This window comes from Pseudorca crassidens, chromosome 19 (genome assembly GCF_039906515.1).
Source record: "Pseudorca crassidens isolate mPseCra1 chromosome 19, mPseCra1.hap1, whole genome shotgun sequence".
Taxonomy (NCBI): Eukaryota; Metazoa; Chordata; class Mammalia; order Artiodactyla; family Delphinidae; genus Pseudorca; species Pseudorca crassidens.
The window spans coordinates 64347056-64368707 of NC_090314.1; the positions used below are offsets into that span (position 1 = coordinate 64347056).

The 21652-nt window shown below is 47.4% G+C and overlaps 1 long non-coding RNA gene across 1 annotated transcript in view; it reads left to right on the forward strand.

Moving 5' to 3' along the window:
• Positions 1-243: 243 nt before the first annotated feature.
• The window catches only part of LOC137211586 (uncharacterized), a 38778-nt gene continuing 17369 nt past the window's right edge, over positions 244-21652 (forward strand). Inside the window, exons 1-2 of the long non-coding RNA XR_010937146.1 lie at positions 244-464; positions 20972-21092. This is a non-coding gene — a long non-coding RNA (uncharacterized lncRNA). The remainder of the gene's footprint in view (positions 465-20971; positions 21093-21652) is intronic.

Here is a 21652-nt window from a genome sequence, read left to right on the forward strand (position 1 = left end):
TAGCTTTTCAACAGTGTGTGAAGTCAAGTAGGGAGACGCCTCCAGCCTCTTCTCCTTTCTCAGTTAATTGTTCCCTGTTTTCCGAAAACTTTGGGGATATTTGTCTCCGTTTCAGTTTGAATTTCCACGGTTTAACAGATTCAGAAGTTCCGCCAGCAGGGGGCGCTGTCTCCAGTAACCGACCACTTCCCGCACCGACCACAGGGTGGCGCTGAGCCCGCCTCTCTGACCCCCACAGCGCATGCGCGTTCCCCGCGGACTCGGCTCTGAGCGCAGCTGAGGGGAGTTGTGTGTCCTCAGGCACTGCCGGGGCTGCGGCTGGGACGCTGGGCTCAGCGTCTGTGCTGACAGGAGCTCGGTCTCCTCAGGACTCGCTGGGGTTTCGGCTTCAGGACAACGTGGGGCTGCGTCCACGCTGACGGGAGCTGGGTTTCCTGAGGACGCATGCGACGCCGGCGGAAAAGGTGAGGAGACAGTGAGGAAAAGTGGGGAGAAGCTTCCTGGGGGCGACGGACGGCTGCGGGGGTCCGTCTTCATGCGGGCCGGAAGGGCTTGGTGTGCAGAGCTGGGTTTTTGGTCAGGCTGGTGCGCGGTGGAGCCGCGTGCGTTACGGGGTGTGCCGTCTTCCCCGCACCGTTTACCGCGGGGCTGCCCTTCCGCTCGGTGTGTCCCTGGCCCCCTTGTCGTAACTTAACGCCCCCCCCCCCCCCCCACCGTGCGGGGTGGGTTCTGGGCTCTCCGTCCCGTCCCTCTGGGCTGTGCGCCTGTTTTGAGCCAGTTCCGCACTGTTTTGGGGACTGTAGCTCGTGATGAAGTGTGAAGTCAGGGCGGGAGATGCCTGCGGCCCGTTCTCCTTCCTCCGGGTCGCCTCGGCTCTTCGGGGGCCGTCGTGGCTCCACGCGCGTCTTGGGAGGATTTGCTCTGTTTCTGTGGAAAATGCCATGGCCTTTCGGGAGGGCCTGCCTCACTGTGTGCACCGCTCTGGGTAGAAGGCATGCTCTAACAGTGTTCATTCTTCGTTCCATGAGAACAGGGTAATCTTTCCATTTCTTGGTGTGTCTTTTTCAATTTCTCCATCGATGTCTTAAAGTTTGCCGTGTGCAGGTCTTCCACTTCCTTGGTTAACTTTATTCCCAGGTATTTTGTTCTTTATGGTGCAATTGTAAATAGGGTTGCCTTCTTTCTTTTTCTGATGGTTCATTATTAGTGTTTAGAAATGCAACTGATTTCTGTGTATTGATTTTGCAACTTTACTGAATTCATTTATTAGTTCTAATAGTTTTTTTGTGGAATGAAGTGGAAAATTGGACTTCCAAAATCCCACTGTTTCTACCGTATCCAGGTCGTCCACAACACGGAGGACAGTGGCCCCTAATATAACCTTCCCCCAGTGCCTCTAAATGACACGTGGACTTCGGGTGAACTGGATCTGGGTAGGGCTCGGCTGCTCTATGGAAGCTTGATGTTTTCTCTGCTTTTCTGGCGTGCTATTGACATACATGATGTTTTGAAAAGTAATTTACTTTCCAGTAATTTCAAACATACAAATTTACACACATAAAACAAGTCTTGTATCTTCACTAAATGTATTCCTAAATATTGACGTTGACATTATTTACAGTGAAATTGTTATCATAAATGCTTTTTCAGGTTATTTATTGCTAGTGTATACATATAAGATAGATTTTTGTGAATTGATATTTTGCTCTATAACTTTGCTGCATTAGTTGACTAGGTCAAATAATTTTTTGTTCATTATAGGTAGTTTTATATATAAAATGATGTGATCTGTGTTCTGTGAAGAGACACAGTTTGAATTTTTCCATTCACACATGTGTTGGGAGCCAAGAAGTTTTCGCCATTAGAAGATGGCCGACACCCTGCTTCTCTTCCTGATTTATGAGATAGAAGTTCGCGCCTAAAATGAAAGCCCGCGCACGCAGCACCAATGATGATTAGCCAAGTACTTCCCTCATTCTGAATCCCGCCCCCCTTTCTCTGCAGTGTATAAATACAGCTACCGCAGCAATAAAAGTTTGAGGCTTGATCAGGATTCTGTCTTGCCTCCATTCTTTCGCGTCTCCTGCCCTTCCCCCTTTTTTCAACCCCCACAGGTTCCTCCTCAGACTCACAAGGATTTGTCCTGCTGGTCGGGACTCCCGGGGACGCCCGGGGCCGTACACACACATGGATGCCTCCTATTTCTTTCCTCAAGATTCTGGGTAGGACTTCCGGCACCCTATTGAGTAACAACGATGAAGACCAGCTTCCTGGCCTCGTTCCTGATTTCAGGAGTAAATCTTTGTCTTTAACATTGAGCATGATGTTTGCTGTGGCTTTTTGTACTACTCTTTTCCATATTGAACAAATTTCCTTTTATTCCTGCTTTCTTGAGTGTTTGTATCATGAAATAACACTGGTTTTTTATTGTAGTTTTTTCTGCATTAATTGATATGATCGTGTGTTTTACTTCACACTTTTATTGTGGTTTATTACATTGCTTAATTTTAATATGTTGAACAACCTGAAATTTCTGGTGTAGAGATACTTGCTTATGGCATTATCCATTTAATGTTCTTTTCGTTTCCTGTTGCTATTATTTTGTGATGGATTTTTATATTCATCTTTATAAGGTATACTGGGGTATTCTTTTTTATGATGTATTTGTATAATTTGGTTAGATTTGGCTTGGTGTAAGTGGTGTGGAGGGTTAGCGTTAGGGCTGGGGCTCTGTATGGTTTATGGTTTACGTCTTATGGTTATGTTCACAGTTATGACTTATTTATGCGTATGGTTAATGAATACATTTTATGGTTTATGGTTTTGGTTATGGTTGTGGTTTTGTTTATTCCTTAAGGTTTATGGTTTTGGTCTCAGGGTGTTAGGGTCCTGCGTTAGAGTGGGTGTTAGGACATGGGCTAGAATTAGGGTACAGGTAGGATACGGGTAGAGTATGGGTTAGGGTAAGGTACAAGTTTAGGGTACGGGTTAGGGCTAAGGTTAGCTCAGGGCTTAGGGTCAGGATCAGAGTTTAGGGTGAAGATCCGTGTCAGGTTAGCGTCAAGGCTGAGCTCGGCCGTTGTTTTCTGCTCCTCCAGCCCTGAGCCCTGATAGAAGATGAATGAAGTGTCTGCTCTGGTCCCTCACTGTTTCAAATTGAACTCAACATCAGTCCAGTGTTCTTAGGGCCTCAGAGGTCATACAGGGTTTCCCTACACCCTCCCTCCTGGGTAGGGAGCCGGAAGGGCTTGGCGTGCAAAGCTGGGTTTGCGCTTCTTGAAGTTGTCTCCCACTCACGGGCCAGATAAAATGATTAGAAAACAAGCCAGAGCTGCAGCCCCTTGTCTATCCTGACCCTCAGGACCCCACACCTGTTCCTTGGACCTGGCCGGAGCAGCAAGGCCCATTTTCTGCAGCTATGAGCCCCTGAGGGGCGAGGATTGGCTGACCTGGGCAGCCTGACCCGGCCGGCCAGCCCTTCCCAGGTGTGCCTGGGTTGAGGGCAATATAAACACCGCTCCAGGCAGCAAGAGCCCCTGCAGCTGTTCCTGACGCCATATTCTCTGCCCCGTCAGCAGTCTCGGGGCTGGGCTGGTGGGTGGGAGTGAGGGGCCGCGGCTCTGTGGGTGGCCCGGTGTGAGTGGGGCTCTGCTGGACTTTCTGCAGGAGTTGCCAGGCTCCACCTGCTAAAGAAGAGGATGTGTCACCCATACCTGCCGCTGGAATTTCTCCCCGGGCAGAGGTGAGGAAGGAAAAAAGCAGTGGGGGCTGGGACAGGAGGGGTGTCTCAGGCAGGGAAATGGAAAGCTTCCAGAAGAGCGCCCGGGGCCAGGACCATCTCGGCTGGCCTGCAGGCACCAACTTGGCCTGCGTGCTGTGGCTGGGGTGACTCCAAGCCCCTTCCTGTAGGCTTTCAAGTCCTTGCACACGTTCAGGTGTTTTACCTGGGAAGGGTGGGAACAGTTCAGCAGCAGTTGGCCTGGGGCTCAGCTCACGTTTACTCACAGACGCCTCGGCACCGTCCCCCAGCTTTGCAATGAGGACGCTCCTTGCGGGGGGGCTGCTGGCTGCATGGGAGACGATTCCCCACCTCTGACCAACTTCAGAATGGTTTACCACTAGAGCAAGTGTCCTGATAGGGTTTTCATCTGTGTAACTAGTGGGTTCTTAATTAGCAATGTGAACGGTGACATCAGAAGTCCTGAATTAGGGTGGAAATACTTATCCCCAACAGGTACAGGTGTAAAAACCTGGGGAGGCCGTGTGCAGTCAGTACCCTTGGGGATGGGCTTCCGAATTGACCCCTCAACATTCTGGTGTCCAGCCACTGCTTTAGGACTTCTGGGGCCCGGTGCTGACTCTAAGGGTTCTGTAATCCAGCCCCTAATCTGCTTTTAGTGAGACCCGCACTTCTGGGATCCTACAGAGCAGGGTCTGTGTGACCGTTCTGTGGCTTCTGTAACAAATGACCACAAGGTGGGTGGTTTAAAACAACAGGAATTCATCCTCCCCCAGTCCTGGAGACCAGACATCTAAGATTAAGGTGTTGCAGGACGGAAGTCTCTCCAAAGGCTCCAGGATAGGGTTCTTCCTGCCTTTTCCAGCTTCTGGGGTCTCCAGGCGTCCCCAGGCTTGCGGCTCCATCCCTCCCGTCTCTGCCTCTGTCTTCACGTGGCTTCTCCTCTGTGTCTGAGTCTCTCCTGTTTTGTCTCTCATAAGGACTCTCTCAATTGGATTGAGGGTCACCCTAACCCAAGATGACCTCACCTCGAGATCCTTAACTATATATACGAAGACCCTTTTCCCAGATATGGTCCTGTTCACGTGTTCTGAAGGGACACATCTTTTGGGGCCAGCATTCAACCCATTGCCTGTGTATAAAATAACCCTCATTTTAGGAGATTACCAAGGTCCCGTATGGACTGGCACAGACAGCAGCTATGTGGGTGGGGTCTGGGCAGAGTGAGGACCCTGGAATCACCTGGAAAGGATGAAGTCCTGGCTGCATTAGGTGAACTCTTGCACCACGGGGCACGTGGAAACAGCCACTCCACTCTGTCCGTGGAAAGTGCCGAGTCCAGAAATGGTTATATTGCAAAGCTGGCTCTCCTGGGATTTCATCATCAATAGCATCATGTAACCAATAACTACGGGCTTGGAGGAGTCACTCTCTGGCACATGATGACAGCACTGTCTCTTTAGGCTCATCAAGCCTAGAATAGGAATGTTTGAAGGAGAAGAGTTTGGGAGATTGCGAAGCTTGGTTGTCAAGGAAACTGAGCAGGTTTGTCAAGGAAATTTCTCCCTTAAACTGAAGGCAGGGCTGGGAGAGCTGAACTCCAGGGATCTTTTAAAGGGGCTGCTCTGAAGAACCATCACCCGAGAGGTGGTGTCAGCATGAGCTGGGGTTTGAGAAAAGTGTGATGAGATGAAGCTTGACTTTCTGTGACAGCTGGGGAGGGGTTTGTAAAGCACCTTGGCTTTTAAGGCAAATGTTTGTTGCTGAAACAAAGTGTCTCCCAAAACGGGGCTGAAGCTCAAGATGTCTCTGTCCCCTTCTTGTGAGAGTCCAGGGCAGGTGGGTGTGGGGGCCCAGGCTCTGTCCCCCTGGTTTCTCCTTCCTGCTTCCAGGTGAGGGCTCCAATAAGCAGGGTGGGGTGACCAGGTGGGCATCATGCCCTCCGTCCTAGGATGCAGGCTGGCCAAGGCCCTCACCACCTCCACCCATTTCCCTTGGTAACACGAGGCACTACGCCCCAGCTGGGAAGGCTGGGAGGTGCAGGGTAGCTGTGAACAGGAAAAAGGGAAATGGTTTCTCACGGGCAGCTGCACGGCTCTCCTGTGAGGGTCACCTGGACACACCTGGTAGCGCACAGACACTGGGTCCTGTGAAGCTTCGATGCTTTGTGGTTCTGGAAATCCTATAGGAGACGGTCCACAGCAGGGAAGCTAATGCTCTCAGTGGAGCTGGTGAAGCCAAAGATCTGCAGTTGAGACTGAAGGTGCCGATGTACATACAGGACAAAACCGTCTCGTGGGATTGGATTTCAGGCACGTTTCACATGAATGCAGTCGTGTTATGCCGAAAAGCTTCTATCTTGTGCCTCTCCTCAGGGACCCCCTCCTCAGTTCCTGGGGCTCCTGTAACTCACGTACAGGGGGATGGAGAGTGGGCTCTGTCCAGTCTGAACCCTGAGTTACCCTGCGTGAGTCTGCTCAGGACCACCGTAACAAGTAGCACAGACAGGGCAGCTTGGGTAACAGACCTATCTCCCAGTCCTGGATGCTGAGATCAAGGTGTGTGCACGCTGGCTTCTCCTGAGGCCTCTCTCCTTGGTGCTTAGACAGCCATCTTCTCCCCAGGTCCTCACATGGTCTCCCCCTGTGCCTATCTGTGTCCTAATCTCTTCTTGTAGGACATCAATCCTATTGGATTAGGATCCACCCTAGTGACCTCATTTTTACCTTGATCACCTCTTTAAAAATCCCATCTCCACCTCGTCCTGGGGTCCTGGGGGTTAGGGATTCAGCATGTGAATTTGGAGAGACGTGACTGAGCCTATACCATCCTCCTTAGGAACCAGGTGTGCTTCAGTCCTTCCTTCCCTCAAGTCACACGAGGTGATGTAATGGCTCAAGGAGAGGCCACTCGTGCAGAGTTTGTGTCCCAGCCGGGGAAGCCTTCTCTGCTCTCTTTGATGAGGCCGTGGCAGTGCCGGCCCCATCCTGAGATGAGCAGTTCTGGGGTTTCCTGCCGTGTCTCCCGGCCTGCTGAGGTGCCCATTGTCAGGGAGCTGAGGAGCCAGCAGCCTAGTGGGGATGCCGGGGACTCTCAGGGCCTTGGCAGGTGTCTCTCCCGGCAGATACCCTAGCGAAAGTGGGGAAACATTTGGGGGATTACAGGCGGGAGAGAGTCAGTCTCGTTTATGCTTCAGAAAGACCAGGTTGGGGTGGGATGTGAGACGCACCATGGGGCAGGGAGATTTGTCAGGCCTGATGGAGGAACCAGGCACCAGATCGGGCTTGGGCCAGGGCTGTGGGCGTAGAGGGGAATTAGTGTGGGAACTGGCCACAGACTGTTGTCGAAATCTCGGCTTCCCTGTGCACCGAGGCCAAACAGAAATACAGAGACAGGGATTTTGGAGGAAGAGAGAGATGGCTTTATTTTTCTGTCAGGCAGCAGGGAAGACACAGCCGGCTAGCGACTCAAGAACTGGGCACCCGCCCGCTCCTTGAGAATCAGGGAAGATTTTATATGTGGGGCTCTCGCAGTCGGGGTATAGGATAAGGATAAAAGTAGTGAACGTCTTGCATTCCTCCTTTCCTTTGCATTATTTCAAAACAGTCACAGTTGGCATCAGGCCGCCTGGTAATTGGGGTCCAGCAGTCTGGTAATTGTGTCCGTTTGCCTCTGGTTTATCGGCGGTGACCTCGTTTCTGAAATGCAAAAGCTATAGGGGGTGATTTGTTAGGAGGGGCGTGTAGAATGTTAGTGCTGGACATGATAAGGTTAGGGAATGAGAGGCAGGGGATGTAGCTCTCACAGAGTCAGGGGTGATGGGTGCCGAAGGTAAATTACATAGTGTCATGGAGTGAGGTTAGTCTTGTAAAGTACAAATCTAGTTACTACAAATGAGTGACAAAGTAAAACAAGGAGTGATGAACTCTTTCAGGCCAGGTTATGTTTCTTCTCTAGCCTGTTCACTGTTCCCTTTATTTTCCTTGTTCTCAGGGGAGGGAAAACTTCATTTCTATTTTTGCTACAACAAGACTCTGGAGGAGCAGATGACAGTCACTGGGGCACAAGGAGGGTGGGAGCCTGGGAGACCCCAGTGTTACCTAACCAAACTTGGGTCCACTTGCCCGAGTGCAGTAAAGCCAGTCTACTGACACCGGGTGTGGTGAAGGAAAGTGCAGCTTTAATTGTAAAAGTGCCAATACAAGGAGGCCAGGTGGCTTGTGCTCTAAAACCCCAAAGTCCCTGAGTGATTTCAGCAAGGAAATTTTAAAGGCCAGGTGAGGGAGGGGGGTCGCAGGGTATGTGATCAGCTGGTGCACAGTTCTCTAGTTGAAGATGAGGTAACAGGCGGTTAACATTATAAATTATAAACAGAATCTCTGGGGCTCCCTGTTCATGATCATCAAGTAGTTAATTTCTTCCACTTGGTGGTGGTTTTAGCATCTGTAAAACAACTCAGGAAGTGTGCATCAAACACTGTTATCCAGGTACTTCAGAGAGGAGCTACAGCAGAGGATGTGGGGGAGGGGTCTGTCCTAGGAAGGCCCCGTAGGGTCCTGCTCGGTTACACCCGGTGCCTGGGCTAAGCAACCTGGGAAGGTGGGGCTGCTCCTGGGTGTGGGGAACTGCAGCATCCCAGTCCTCTGAGGGGCCTGTTAGCCCCCAAGGGAGACGGGGATGCAGCGGCTGGACAGAGGTGTCTGGCCTGGGAGAGGGGTCCGGGCTGGAAATGTCACTGGAATCATAACAGGGAGGGAGAGAAAAGGCCAGTGGGGACAGGTAGGTCACAGCAGACTGTGCAGGTGACTGCGGTCCTGGTGGAAGCAACTCAGAGCCAGAAAGGAGTGGCCGTCAGGGGCTGACCTTCATTCTCTTGTTCGTTTGTAAAGCCGTTGTGTCCGAGTTTGAGACACCGCCAGGAGTCATCTGGGCCCAGTGCTGCCATGGCTTCATCAAAGGGCCCAGGGGGAACAGAGAACCACTGCAGGCCTCGCCCATGTCCGCACTGGGAATGAACCCCATCGGGGCTCCTGGGCTCACAGACTTGAGGGAACCTCTGTCCTCAGGACCGGTCTTCCTCCCTCCTCTCACCTGCTGGTCAGAGGCCCAAGAACCCCCAACCTGGCTCCACCCCCAGGGCCTGGATTCAGAGGCCCAGGAACCCCCAACCTGGCTCCACCGCCAGGGCCTGGATTCTGGGACAGCTTAGGGGTAAGCAAGACCCTCATGCTCCTTTATCTGCTTAGGGATGAGAATGTATTAAAAGCTGCAAGTGACTGATTACAAAAGACTGGGTGTTTCCAGCAGATATGGGTGGAAAGATGGGGTGTGAAGTTCCTGTGTCTGCAGGGTCTTCCCAGCATGAAGATCTGTGTGTTTCCCCCGGCCAGTGAGCATCCTCCCAGGAAGCCCAGATCCAGGATTACGAGGGCAGAGGCTCTCCCCTTGCTTATCTGTAACTTCCCACGCCCACAGCAAGGAGCCTGGCTCCCACCATCTGCCATTTATCTGTGCATTGCTCCTTTCCAGGTTACATGTGCAGAGGTTTCAGAATTGTTGGCTACTACACCCTGGAAAGAACTTCGTAGAATAAAGCCCACTGTTTGTATACGGTCCATTTTGCCTTCAGTCTACAGATTCCATTCATTTCCAAAGGTGACTTAGGTCAGCACCTTTTACCCCATCCCCTACAGTGAGTTGCTTCCATATATTTCTAATACATTTAGACTCTGTCACATTATGTATTCCATCCTGCAACACGCCTACATTCTAAATAACTAAATTTGAATAGATTATGATTGACCCCTTGGGCTACACACATCTATGGGCTTAGACAAATGCATAGTGACAGGTATCCATCCTAGAGTATCACATGGTATACTTCAACCCCCCCACCCCATGATCTGCTTATCATCTATGTGGCTTCGCCTTTCCCAGAATGTCGTAAATGGGGTCATACTGTGTGCAGCCTCCTCAGACTGGATTCTTTCACTTGGCAGTATATACTGAGGATTTATCCATGTCTTTCCATAGGTTGATGGTGCATTCCTTTCTGCTGAGTAGTATTCCACTGCACGTGTATGGGAGGAAAAACAATTTTCCCTCTATTTTTCTAGGTTCTTGGTTGAGACCCCCCCTGCCCCTGTAATAAAAGATTACCAGGAGAAAAACAAATTTAATGACATGTATACCTTCTGAATACAGGGGGGATACCACGGAAAACTGAGTCACTCCCTGAAATGATCCCCTTAAATACCATCTTCAGCTAAAAACAGAAGAAAGATGTTGGGGAACGGGGGGAAGGCCAGTTATGGCAGGTTATCCTGCAAAGCACAGTAAAGAAGGGTATGATTGTTTGCACATTTAAGTCAGGACATCTCCATTGATAAGTGTTACTTGAGCTTTCATTATCCTTCTATTTCTGGTGCAAAGCGGGACATACTCTTATAAATGGGGATTTCTGTATTGTAAATGTCCTTCACAAAAGGGCAATCTCTACTCAGTTTTCTGAGATTCCTTTTTTTCTTTTTTTTAAAAAATCAGACTGAAATAATCCTCGTGCCAGAGGGAGATATTTTGGGGTGGCATATTCTGCTTGCCTTGACATGGATGTATGCATTCATCTTTTGAAGGATATCCTGATTTCTTCAAGTTTTTAGCCATTATGAATAGTGCTGCTGTGCCTAATTGCATCCTTGTTCGCATTTGGACATAGATTTTCAAAGCAGTTGCCTAAATACTGGAAGCACAATTGTTGGATCCCAAGGTAAGACTTATTTAGCTTTGGAAAAAACTGCCAAATTGTCTTACAAAGTGGCTGTACATGCATCCCACCAGCAATGAGGGAGAGTTCCTCACCCTCTAGCAATTGGTATTGTCATATTTTTGGAGTTTAGCAGTGCTAATAGGTGTGCTGTGATATCTCATGATTTTAATTTGTAATTCCCTAATGGTATATGATGTTGAGCTTGTTTTTGTATGATTTTTACTATCTGTATATCTTTTTTGGCTGGGTGTCCAGATCAGATCCTCACCCATTTTTTTTTATGGGGTTGTTTTAGAGGTCTTTGTCTATTCTGAGTCCAGATCCTTTATCAGATACAAGTTTTGCAAATCTTTTTCTCCCAGTTTGTGTCTTGTCTTTTGATTTTCTGAATAACGTCTTTGAGAGTAGAAATCTTTAATTTGATAAAGTCCATAATATTACTTTTTTCTTTTGTGGATTGGCTTTTTGTGTTGTGTGTTAAAACTCAAAGCTCATGATCGAGAGACTAAACCCAAGGTCATGTATTTCTGTGTTTATCTCTGTAATTTTGATAGTTTCACATTTTACATGTCTGTTAATAAATTTGCGTGAGTTTGGCGTAAGTTTTAAAGTTTGTGTCTAGTCATTTCATTTCATACAGTTTCCAGTTGTTCCTTAACTATTTTGGAGAAGTCATGGGATACTTGACTGTATTTCAGTTCGCATTTCCACAGTTTAGTGGTTGCAGCGGAAGTGCCTGCAGGGAGCGGGGCCTCCACTGAACTGGGAGGTGGCTTGGCCTGCACGTTCCCATTGGCTGGCAGGGAACGTGAGCCCGCCTCCCTGGCCCTCCGCGGGAAGGCCCGTTCTGCCTGCGGACTTGGCGCCATGCGCAAATGATGGGAGCCCTGCCGCCTCAGGACCCGCTGGGGCTTTGGCTTCCGGGACACGCGGGGCCGAGTCCACGCTGATGGCCGGGCTTCGGGACAGCCCAGGGTCGAGTCCACACTAACAGAAGCCGGGTCTCCTCAGGACCCGCTGGGGCTTCAGCTTTGGGACACTGTGGGGTCCAGTTCATGCAGACAGGAGCCTGGTCTCCTCAGGACCTGCCGGGAGGTGATGCCGCTGAGGGAGAAGGTGAGGAAAATGGGCAGAAGGTTCCTGTGTGTGGCTGACCGCTGAGGGTGTCTGTCTTCAGAGGACCCAGGAGAGGAAGGGCTTGATGTGGGAAACTGGGTTTTGGCCCCTTTTGTGTGTGGTGTAGACAGAGCGCAGTGTTGTTCTTTGGCGCGTGGCGTCTGGTTTTCCCAGCACCATTTATTGAGGGGACTGTCCTTGCCCTGGTGTGTGTTCTTGGCTCCTTCCTTGTGAATTAACTGACCACATACCTGTAGGTTGATTCCTGGGCTCTCTGCTCTGTTCCTCTGGTCCGCGTGCCTGTCTTTGTGCCAGTTCCACACTTCTTTGGGACTGTAGCTTCGTAATGAAGTGTGAAGTCAGGGAGCGAGATGCCTCCAGCCCGTTCTCCTTCCTCAGGGTCGCTTTGGCTCTTCTGGGTCCTTTGTGGCTCCACACACGTCTTAAGATTGTTGGTTCTGTTTCTATGGAAAATGTCATTGGACTTTTGGTAGGGATTGCGTTGAATGTGTACATTAATTTGGCTAGAATGCATATATTTTTTTAATTAAAAAAAATTTGGGGCCACACCATGTGGCATGCAGGATGTGGGATCTTAGTTCCCCAACCAGGGATGGAACCTGCGCCCCCTGCAGTGGGAGCGCAGAGTCCCAACCCCTGGATGGCTAGGGAAGTCCCACCTTAGAATGCATATTTTCACAATATTCTTTTTACCCATGAACATGGGGTATATTTCCATTTATTTTTGTCTGTTCAGTTTTCTTTATCAGTGTCTTCCAGTTTTCAGTGTGCAGGTCCTTCACATCCTTGATTAAATTTACTCCTAGTTATCTTTTTGGATGCAATTGTAAGTGGGATTAAAAAAATATTTCCCTTATATATTAAATATTTCCCTTAAATATTTCCCTTATATATATAATAATGATGGTTCATTATCAGTGTATAGAATCACAAATAATTTTTGTGCATTGATTTTTCCTTTTTTTTTTTTTTTGGTATCCTGCAGCTTTACTGAATTCATTTTTTAGTTGTAACAGTTTTTTGGTGGTTGAATGTGGAAAACTAGAATTCAGAAATCCCACTGTTTCATCTACATCCAGGTCATCCACAGCACCCAAGACATCGTGGCTCCGAATAAAATCTTCCCATGGTGCCTCTTGTAGTATGTGGACTCCTACAAGGGTGATTAGCATCCCCACTGTGGGCGAACTGGGTCTGGGTAGGGCTTGGCCTCTATAACAGAGTTTGATGTCTGTATTTCTGGCATGGTATGACATGGTTGGTTTGATAAGTACTTTATTTTCTAGTAAATTTTAAGTGTATAAAAAACTTTAAATAGCAGTATAAAGTTTTCCACATTCACAGAATACTCCAGTTTATTTTACCCTGTGAGAGTGTGAGGGCCACTCTCCCAGGGAACCAGCACATAATCCCAAAATGAGGAATAATTATGATTTCCACATTATAATCCTATCCACACACCTGCTTCAACTTTCACCAGCTGCCCCAGCGTTGTGGAAATGTATTTTTCTATTCAAATCCAGTTTTCTCTTCTTGGAACCATCACTGGGGCTTGTCCTCACTTTAAAAACCTTGCTGGATTGAAAGTGTACAAGATGACCATGATCTGGGTGGTTTTCTGTATGGCTTCTTTCACTTGGGATGTTTTCATTGTTTATCCGCATTGTAACATTGATCATTATTTCATTCATTTTTTCCATTGGGATTAAAAACACATAACATTTACCATTTAAACCATTTTTTAAATAAAATTTATTTTATTTTTAATTTTTTGGCTGTGTTGGGTCTTCATTGCTGTGCACGGGCTCTCTACTTGCGGCGAGCGGGGGCTACTACTCTTTTTTTTTTTTGGCGGTACGCGGGCCTCTCACTTTTGTGGCCTCTCCCGTTGCGGAGCACAGGCTCTGGACGTGCAGGCTCAGCGGCCATGGCTCACGGGCCCAGCCGCTCCATTGCATTTGGGATCTTCCCGGACCGGGGCACGAACCCGTGTCCCCTGCATCAGCAGGCGGACTCTCAACCACTGCGCCACTGATGTTTGATATCTTTTCGTGTCCTTGTTGACCATTTGTATGTCTTGCCTGGAGGACAGTCCATGCAAGTCATTTGTCCGTTTCAAAAATTGTATTGTTTGTCTTTTTGTTGATGAGTTGTAAAAGTCCTGGGTATATTCTAGATAAAGAGTCTTATCAGATATATAATGTGCCAATATTTTTTTCAGTTCTGTGGCCTTTTTACTTTCTGGATAGCCTCTTTTAATGCACAAAGGTTTGTAATTTTGAGGAAATCCAATTTATCTATTTTTTTCTTTCATTTCTTATGCTTTACTGTCAAATCTAAGAAACCATTGCTAAATTCGTGGTCAGGAAGATTTAATTCCTTGGTTTATTTGAGAGTTCATAGATCCTTTCTCGGTACCCCACTAGGCCAGGCTTTAGGCCTGGGGTTGAATCAGTGTGAGGGTTCAGGGGTCATGGTTTAGGGTTATGGGTCATTGTTGGAGAGTCATTGTAGAGGGTTGTGGTTAAAGGTCATGGTCAGGGATTAGAGTTTGGGGGTCAGGGGCGAGGGTCTAGGAGTCTGAGGCTAGGGTTGTTAGGGGGTTACGGTTAGAGGTTAGGGTTCTTAGGGTAAAGGTTAGAGTTAGGTTTAAGCACAATTGGCCCTCATTGCCCTCCCCTCTTCTTCTCTCTGAAGCCTCCAGAATGGATAGGACTTGCCCTGGGTCAAACAGGAGTCAGGGAGCTGAGGTCAATAACTGGTTTTCTGGCCTTCCTACCCACAGTCCTGGGCTCTGAGAGAAGAATGAAATGTCTGTTCTTGTCTCGGACTGTTTCTTATCCAGGTCAACCTCTGTCAAGGATTGGGGAGGGTGTCAGAAGTCATGCATGGTTTCCTTCTGACCTCCCACCTGGGAAGGGTGATGCTGGCCCTACTCTGCCTGGGCAGCCCCAGGTTCCAGCACAGCCCAGACAGGAGGGCACTCAGTGGACATGTGTGGATTTATACAGAACTGGGTGCAGTGACCTGCCAGCCCCCAGATGCTGCCTTCTTGAGGGCTGCTGGGGCCCTCCTGGCACTGGAGGCATCCTTTGTCCCATCTGAGTGGGCATGAATAGATGATCAAGTCTCAGGCAGGACAGCCCTCGACCTCTGACTATCCAGGCAGGCATCTGTGGTCCTCTAGCTCAGTCCAGCCTGGGCATTGTCAGGCCCTCATGCACAGATACGGAGCTGAGCATGATGCCGGGCAATTCAAGAGCTACCTGGGCAGTGTAGACATTCCTTTGAGAAGTTTCAACTACCAACATGCATGTGGCTGAGAAGAAGGCCTCCCGCTCACGGCCTCATAGGCTGCCAAGAGAGGTAATAATCCTCTAGACATTGGAGTGTGGCCCTGACACACACCCATGCAGCAGACCATGGCCCTGCAATCCTCTGTCCTTTCAGTCGTTAGAAACTTTTGACATGCATATTCATTAAGAATCAAAGATATGGGAGCAACTGGACCTCCCAGTGTGAGGTTTACACTGCCACTGCCATTGTCTTGGAGAGCCATATGCATCCATGTGGCCTCTGGAAAGCCTGCCAACTATGGGTTCCATGGCATGGAAGAATTCTCGAGCCTCCCGTTACTTCATTGCACAAGACTTTCCTTACCACCCTAGCATTTGGTTTCTTCCCTTAGTAAAGGAGACAGAAGAAACGGGCAAAGGAGCAGTATTGTTTTTCAGGGATGGGCAATTAATATGGCCAGGGAGACGGCATAACTCAGGGCTCCCACCTCTCAGGGGCAGGAGTGAGTTGTGTGTGTCTTCTGAGGGCACATGGGCTCTTCTGGGCCATCCTCTGAGATGTGAGGACCTGGTGCCCAAGGCAGGAGACTTGAGTTTACCATCAAGAATAATCCTACCTTTTCAGCAAGTGAAAGAACTTCCTGCAGTCTTGGGAGGACAGTAAAAGCACTGGATAAGTAGCTGTAGCCCCTGACCCTAAGTGAACCCCTTTCTTCCTTTTGTGTCAGATTCTGTGCTGTGCAGTGAGCTGTCATTGACATAGAATCTGTTGCTTTCTCCCGGCCAGCATCTGTTGTCATGCCCAAGTGCCTCAGTTTTCCTCTGAGAATTACATCTCACCTGCTTCCAGTCCAAACAGTTGCAGAAGGATGACCCCATGTTCCACCCAGCTCGAAGATGGGTTTACAGCCCACATCTAGCCAGTCCCATTTTCCATCTTCTGGTGATGGGTGAAGTATGAGACTGTAACCCAAGCCAGACCAAAAGCATTTAAAACCATGACTTTCTTGGAATCCAGGAAAAGGAGAAACTCTTTCTCGGAAAATGGATGGTGAATGGTTGTCAGCCTAGAATAGCTGTTGGCCCAAGGGCAGTGAGAGAGCCTGTGCCTGTGAATGGGGTCCCCCAAAGGCACTGAGCGGGACAAAGGTTTGGAGAGAAGCAAGGTCACACTGAGACAGTGTGAGCCCCTGGACCTGCCAGGTCCAAACCCATTCTTCAACTTGCCACTTGCAAGTATTAATGTATTTATACCCTTACAATAAATACTAATTTATTTTACTTCAGTAAGTGTGTCCAGTTGCTGGGAATAAAAAAAAGTCCTAGTTGACACATCCAAATCAATACTCCTTGATCCATCCTCAGGTGTCCTCACTTGGTAGGCGTGGCTGGGGGAGGTGAAGACACTGGGTGGGGTCATATACTAGGGGAGCTGCCAAACAGCTCTGTCCCTGCTCCTTCCCTGTCCCAGGAGAGGGAAAGCCTGGAACAGTGATAGGATAACCAGTAGGGGAAGAGGTTCCTCAGTGATTAATTGGTCTTTTTGTGTTTTCCTTAATTTAGGGTTCATTTTGGTAATGTGTTTTTACAAAGAAATCACCCATTTCCTCTAGATTTCCTGTTACAGTAGTTTTCTCATATTTGACTTTTACTTTTTCCTGTCTAATTTTCTACAGAATCATCACAAATAATGAAGAAATACTGATACTTTATTATTAACTGAAGTCCCTATTCACGTTCCCTTTGTTATACCTTTCCTTGTTCCAGGGTCGCATAGGACATGGGGTCATCATCTGTTTAGTCTCCTCTTGGCTCTGACAGTTGCTCAGACTCTCCTTGCTTCCATGACCTTGACAGCATGGAGGGCTGCTCAGGTATTGTATAGACTGCCGGGTGCTGGGATTTGCTTGGTGGTTTTGTCGTGGTTAGACTTGGCTTTGAAAAAGCAGACCACAGAGGTGAAGTGCTTCCTCTTCACTATATATCAAGAGGACAGGCTCTTAAGGGAACTTCTCACTTATATTCTTAATTTTGGTCACCTAGCTGAGGTAATGTTTGTCAAGTTTTCCCACAGTGAGGTTAATTTTTTCCCATGTCCATCCTGTATGTCTTATGTAGGAGGAAGTCATAATGCAGAAGCCACACTTGAGGAGAGAGGGGTTAGCTTCACATCCTTGATGGACAGCTGAGTGGCTATATACATTGTTTAGAAGCTTTCTGCATAGGAGATTTCTATTTAACACCATTCACCAAAAACTGTGTAATTTATTTTTATCAGTTTGGACACGTGAATATTTATTGTAAACTTTTGGTTATGATCCAGCACTACATTATTAGACTGCTTAGTTCATTCTTGCTTTGGCTGTTGAGAGCTTTTTCCATTTGCTCTTGTTTTCATTTTACATAACTTTTCCTTTGTGGGTTTTAAAAATTTTTGGTACTTCTTTACTTTCTGATATTTTAAGATTATCCTGCTTCATATATTTACTGTCTCAGTCCTAGCATCAGCCCTTTCTTCAAAGAGCCCTTGTTCCTTTTATTAGAGAATGGTGTTAAAAACTTACATGTGGGAGCTGAATATGCTCGGCTGACAGTGCATGGAAATATGTGCATGTATCCCAGCCTGTGCACATACACATAATCATAAAGGTTTCCATGTGGAACTATGTGCAGGCTAAAGAGAGTTTATACTGATATCTCCAACCGGATCTGTTATGACATGAATACTGTAACCTTCTCTCTTTGTCTGTGACTTCCCACTCCAGTGGTCAGAAACCTGGCTTCCTCCATTTGTCCTTTATTACATTCACTGCTTGTTCCATTCGATTACTGATATCGTAGTTTCAGTACTGTTAGCTGCTGCCCCTCCTGGGAAAGAACATAGAGTCCGCTGTGTGTGTATGGCATATTTTGCCTTTGGCCTACAGAGTCTGCTCATTTCCAAAGTTAACTTAGGTCAGCCCATTTTGTCCCACCACCAACAGCGAGTTTTTTCATACATTTCTGAATCAGTTAGATTCTTCGTTACCTTCTGTATTGCAGTCTTTGACACTCCCATATCCTAGGTAGCTAAGTTTGGATAGATTGTAACTTACTTGTTGGGTTGTAAAGATCTGCGGGTGTAGCCAGATGCAGTGACAGGTATTCACCACTGAAGTATCATATGGACTGTTTCAGCCACATATTCCGTAAACTGTTTACCGTGTCAGTTTTGCCTTTTCTAGAATGTCATATAAAGGAGGTCATACAGTGTGTAGCTGTTCAGACTGGATTCTTTCACTTAGCAATGTAAGTGTTAGGTGCATCTATTTTTTTTTTTTTTGCACGGGTTGATGATCCATTCCTTTATATCTCTGAATACTATTGCACTGCATGTATATGAGAGGAAAAATAATTTTCCCTCTACACTTCTATGTTCTTTATTGAGATCTCCTTTGTAATGAAAAAGAGACGAACTGGAGAAAACAATCAGAAGTTTAATATATACCATGTGTACCTCCTGTATACTTGAAAGATACCCAGGAAAACTGAGTCACTCCCTGAAATGGCCCAAGCCATTACCTTAAATGCTTCTGCTGAGAACAAAAAAAGATGTTAGGGAATGGAGGCAGCCACTTAAGGGAGGTTATTAGGCAAAGCCCTGTAAACAAGGGTATGGTTGTTACACAGATTTATATCCAGGCCTGTTTCATTGACACGCTTTTTTTTTTTCAAACATCTATTTACTTAGCTGCGCTGGGTCTTAGTTGAGGCCTGTGGAATCTTTAGTTGCGGCATGCGGGCTCTTATTTGCAGCATGCGGGATCTAGTTCCCTGACCAGGGATTGCACCCTGGTCCCCTGCATTGGGAGCATGGAGTCTGAACCACTGGACCAGCAGGGAAGTCCCAACAAGCTTTTCCTGATATTTAGTCATCATTCAATTCCTGGTCCAGAGAGGGACATACCCTTACAAATGGAGATATCCTTAATAATTGTAAATTTACCTCATAAAAGGGCATTTTCTACTTGGTTTTGAAAGATTCTCCTGGGTCTGTTTCTTTTCTTTTCTTTTCTTTTTTTTATGCGGTACGCGGGCCTCTCACTGCTGTGGCCCCTCCAGTCGCAGAGCACAGGCTCTGGACGCGCAGGCTCAGTGGCCATGGCCCACGGGCCCAGCCGCTCCGCGGCATGTGGGATCTTCCCAGACGGGGGCACGAACCCATGTCCCCTGCATCGGTAGGCGGACTCTCAACCACTGCGCCACCAGGGAAGCCCCCGTTTCTTAAATTAATCCGTCCAAAATAATCCTTTTGTCAAATGGGCATATTTTGGGGTGATGTATTCTGCTCCCCTTGACATGTATGTGCCCTAATTTGCTTATGAATTCATCTACAGAAGGACATCCTGATATCTTTTAAGTTTTTAGCCATTATAATAGAGCTGCTGTGCGTTACTTGATGCTAGTTTTGGTTTGAACACAGTTTTTCAAAGCAGTTGTCTAAATACAAGAGGCACACTTCTTGGATCCTAAGGTGAGAATGTTTAGATTTGGAGAAAACTGCCAAACTGTCTTCTGAAGCTGGTTGCACGTGCATCCACCAGCATCTTGAGCTTATTCTTGTATGCTTATTTACTGCCTGTTTATCTTCTTGGGTCAGGTGTGTGTTTCAATCTTTACCAAATTTTAATGGTGTTGTTGGCATAATTTGAGTACAGATCCTTTATCGGATACGTGTTTTGGAAATAGTTTCTTGCAGTTTGTGGTTTGTCTTTTGGTTTTCTGAGTAAGGTCACCAGACCCAAGGTCATGTAGAATATCTTTTTATTTCCTAGGATTTTTATAGTTTGGTAATTTAAATTTGTCTATGGGCATTTTGAGTGAATTTTGGGTTAAGTCGTAAAGTTTGTGTCTACATTCATTTCATTGCATATGGTTTCTGATTAATTGCTCCTTAACCCTCTTTTGAGAAGATACAGTGAGATACTCGGCTCCATTTCAGTTTGGATTTCCAAACTTAGTATACACAGCAGAACTGCCTCCCGGATGAGGCCTCTGGGTTTGTGAGTGCGGCCCTCCCGGCGCTTCTCTGACGTCCCACAGGGGGCGCCGAACCCACCTGTCTGACCTTGGGGGCACAGGTGCACCCTGCCCACAGGCTTTGCTCTGTGACAAGCAGACAGGAGCTTTGTCTCCTGTCAGGGCTTAGGTTTCTGGACCATGAGGCATTGTCCACACTAACAGGAGCTGGGTTTTCTCAGGAACCACCGGTGAGGAGACTCCACAAGAGGAAAAAATGAGCAAGTGTGGAAAATCTTCCTGTGCAGCTGACTGCAGGGTGGGTGGGGTGCCTCTTCAGGGCACTCAGGAGAGAAAGGGTTTAGTGTGGAATATTGTGCACTTTAGTTAGTTTTATGTGCAGTGGGTGACCAGTGTCATTCTTTGGAGACTGGTGTCTAGTTTTCCTGGCACTGTTCGTTGATGGCTTTGGGTAGAACAAACATTTTTTGTGTGTGTGGTACGCGGGCCTCTCACTGTTGTGGCCTCTCCCGTTGCAGAGCACAGGCTCCGGACGCGCAGGCTCAGCGGCCATGGCTCACGGGCCCAGCCGCTCCACGGCATGTGGGATCCTCCCGTACCGGGGCACGAACCCGTGTCCCCTGCATCGGCAGGCGGACTCTCAACCACTGCGCCACCAGGGAAGCCCCAAACATTTTAATAATAGTCATTTTTCTGATGCATGAGCATGGAATATTGTTTTCTATTGTGTCTTCAGTTTCTTTATCAATGCTTTATAGTTTTCTGAGTATAGGTCTTTCATGTCCTTGGTTAAATTTATTCCTAAATAGTTTGTTCTTTTTGATGGAATTGTAAATGGGATTGTTTTCTTGATTTTTTTTGCTGGTGGTTCATTATTAGTGTGCAGAAATAAAACTGATTTGTGTATATTGATTCCATATTTTGCAACTTTACTGAATTTATTTTTTAACATATTTTTTGAAGTAATGTGAAAAATTGTAATACTAAAATCTCACTGTTTCTACTGCACCCCAGGTAATCCACAGGACCCACGACATGGTAGCTAACTAACATACTCTTCCCACGGTGCCTGTTAATACCATGTGGACTCCTACAAGGGAAGTAAGTATCACAACTTTGGTTGAACGTGGTCTGGGTAAGTCTTGGCCTCTATAACTAAGTTTGATGTCTGTCTTATCTGATTTTCTGGCATGGTACTGATATGGTTGTTTACAAAAGTTATTTACTTTCCAGTAACTTAAAATGTACAGAAAAGTTTCAATAATGGCAAAAAGTACTCACATTTGCCACTTCACACAAAATGCTCAGTGTGTTTTACCCAAGGAACCAGCACATAATCCCTAAATGAGGAAATCCTGATGTCCACATTATAATTTAATACACAGGCCCACTTTAACTTTCATCTGCTCTCCCAACTGTATGAAAATGTCTTTTTCCATCCTGATCCAGTTTTCTTTTTCTGGAACCATTACTGAGTTTTCCCCTCATTTGGACAACCTTGATGGATTTGAAGCAGACAAGATGAGTATGGGATCTGGGTGGGCTTTTCTTTCTTTCTTTTTTTTTTTCCCCTTGTGATACGCACAGGCTCCGGATGCGCAGGCTCAGCGGCCATGGCTCACAGGCCCAGCTGCTCCGCGGCATGTGGGATCCTCCCGGACTGGGGCACGAACCCGTGTCCCCTGCATCGGCAGG